At 35.6% G+C, this 2,573-nt stretch overlaps 1 pseudogene; it reads left to right on the top strand.

Annotated features, from left to right (window-relative positions):
* Window positions 1-1,642: 1,642 nt before the first annotated feature.
* LOC117079634 lies at window positions 1,643-2,297 on the top strand (annotated as a pseudogene).
* The last annotated feature ends 276 nt before the right edge of the window (window positions 2,298-2,573 follow it).

The raw sequence follows: 2,573 nt of genomic DNA, 5'->3' as shown, positions 1-2,573 counted from the left end.
TTTAAAAACACATTCCCACAAATTTATGGTCTCATTTCTTGTATCAAAAGGGAAGATTCATATAAACAGAATTATTTTTATATTAATATTTCTTATTCTAGAATATTCACGAACCAGGTGGTTAGGTTTCACAGAAAAACAAAAAATTCTCAGAAAGGCAAAAGTCCAGAGACGACATTCACTTGTGTCTAAGGGCCTAAAATATAATCCAATGAATTAATGTATCTAAAACATAGTACTGGCTGGACATGGTGGCTCACACCTATAATCTCAGCACTTGGGGAGGCTGAGGCGGTTGGATCAACTGAAGTCAGGAGTTCAAGACCAGCCTAGCCAACATGGTGAAACCCCATCTCTGCTAAAAATATAAAAATTAGCCAGGTGTGGTTGTGGGCACCTGTAATCCCAGCTACTTGGGAGGCTGAGGCAGGAGAATCACTTGAACCTAGGAGGCAGAGGTTGCAGTGAGCCAAGGTCACGCCATTGCACTCCAACCTGGGCAACAAGAACGAAACTCCACCTCAAAAAATAAAATTAAAATAAAACAAAATAAAATAAAATATAGTAGTGGAAGGCCTTCCAACTTTGGACAACAATGCTGCTAAAGGGAAATGCTTCAGTTAGAAAGGGACAGTGGGCTTTATCACAAACTTCAGAGGGCACTGAAATGTCTCCCTCTACTGCACATGTTAGTTCATTTGTATCCTTTAGTACCAGTAATCCATTAACTCCTTCTAGATAGCACTAATTGATACGGTTGATCTTGCAGAAGAGGTACCCAGGTTTGAATCAGCATGTGCTATAAAATGGCCTCTTCTCTTCAGGAAGTGTCTTTGCAGTAGATTCTGGAGAAATAATGCTCAGGCTCTCTGGCAGAACATCTAAACTGCCTGTTGGATTTTTGTCTTCCTTGGCAACATTATATTTTAACTGTTTCCCTGTAGAGTAACTAGAAACTTTCGTTTCTCTACAGTAGTGCTATGTAATAGAAACAGACTAATTTTTTTGGAAGAGGTATTTTTAAAAGTAGATGTAAATAGGTGAAATTAATTTTAATAATATATTTTATTCACCACAGTATATTCAAAATATTATTTCAGCATGCAATCAGTATAAGAATTTATAAATGAATTATTTCCTTTTTTGTTCTAAGTCTTCAAAACAAATTTGTTGTATATTTCACACTTACAGCACATCTTAATTCAGACCAGCTACATTTGAAGAGTTCAGTAGTTATCATATTAAGTATCAACATCTCCAATGAATTAATAAATCCTTTAATAAATCATATCAACCAAATGGTTCTGAAACTTCTTTTACTGTTACAGTTTTGAAGATTATTTTGTTACCTGAAGCTAACTGACCATGTCTGTACACTGTAAAATACTGAACAACTCTTTTTTTATGGATGTTAAGATTTAGATAAAATAAAATTTGAAGATAATAAAATAATATTCTTGAAATGAAAATTAGCAAATAAGGGGCTTGCAGGGTACTTTTTCCATGAGGAGTTCTGTGTGAAGTGGCAGAAGTATTAGCTACGGAGCCCCAGTAGGAGAAAAAGGTGCAGGTTGCTGTGTGACCAAGAAAAATGGAGGTAATCCCATTCCACAGTATGAGGTGAACCTCTTGAAACAGACAGAAAGCAAGTGAATATGAATCACAAGCCAAGCCTCTTCAAGACCTTCAAGACACTCATGGGGAGTGTGAATTTTTCCCCTGCCAATCTCTCCAGCGCGGGTTCCACGTATCTGAATGCTTTGGTTGACAGTGCATGACCTTTGAAACCAAAGATACCTCACTAGCGAGGTTTATCCCTGCAGTGAATAATTTGACATCTGATGTTTTCAAACAAAATCCCAAACTGAAGAAATGAAGATTGAATGGGAAAATCTTGAAAAAAAAATCTAATTGCAACATTAGTATTAGAAAAATGTCAACAAGAGGATCTCAAAAAGTAGATTTTCACGTGTCTTTGGAAAGGGCCAAAGTCAACGGTCATCTTCAGAACAGGAAAAGCAAAGTTAGAAGAGTTCAGATTTGAAATCAAAGCTGCAGAGGAGCCACTTTCAGCTAGAGGCATGGATGCTTCTCCATTTCATCAGTCCCTAGTAGCGGTATCAGAGAAACTGGCGGAGTTAAAATGACAGACCATACCTTTGAAGAAAAAAATGGAGTTCTATTTAGATTTAATGCTGAATCCATCTCTTGCTCAAGTGAAAACTGAAGAAGCAAAGAGAGAATTAGGTAGCACCAAAGCTGAACTTACAAAGAAAGTAAACACAATGGAACCGTGACCTGAGTCAAATAAATATCATTTGCCTTAAAAAAGTAAACTGAATAGGACTTTACAGACTTCCTTTTTCCTCTTGGAATTGCTTAATAATGTAATTTCTGTGTTTTTAGAAGACATAATAATGTCATAATTGATCAAATCATGGTTTCTTGTTGTGTATAGTAGTTTTTGTGTCCAAATATACAATTTTCATATTAAAATACATTTTTTTCTGGAAAAAAATGAGTAAAATTTTTCCACTAGTGTTCTATTTCAATATCAACTGCAAAATAATAAA

Source organism: Trachypithecus francoisi, unplaced genomic scaffold (genome assembly GCF_009764315.1).
Source record: "Trachypithecus francoisi isolate TF-2019V2 unplaced genomic scaffold, Tfra_2.0 Lachesis_group7, whole genome shotgun sequence".
Lineage (NCBI taxonomy): Eukaryota > Metazoa > Chordata > Mammalia > Primates > Cercopithecidae > Trachypithecus > Trachypithecus francoisi.
Note: the sequence above shows the minus strand (reverse complement) of the source record. Positions and strands in the feature narration are given on the sequence as shown.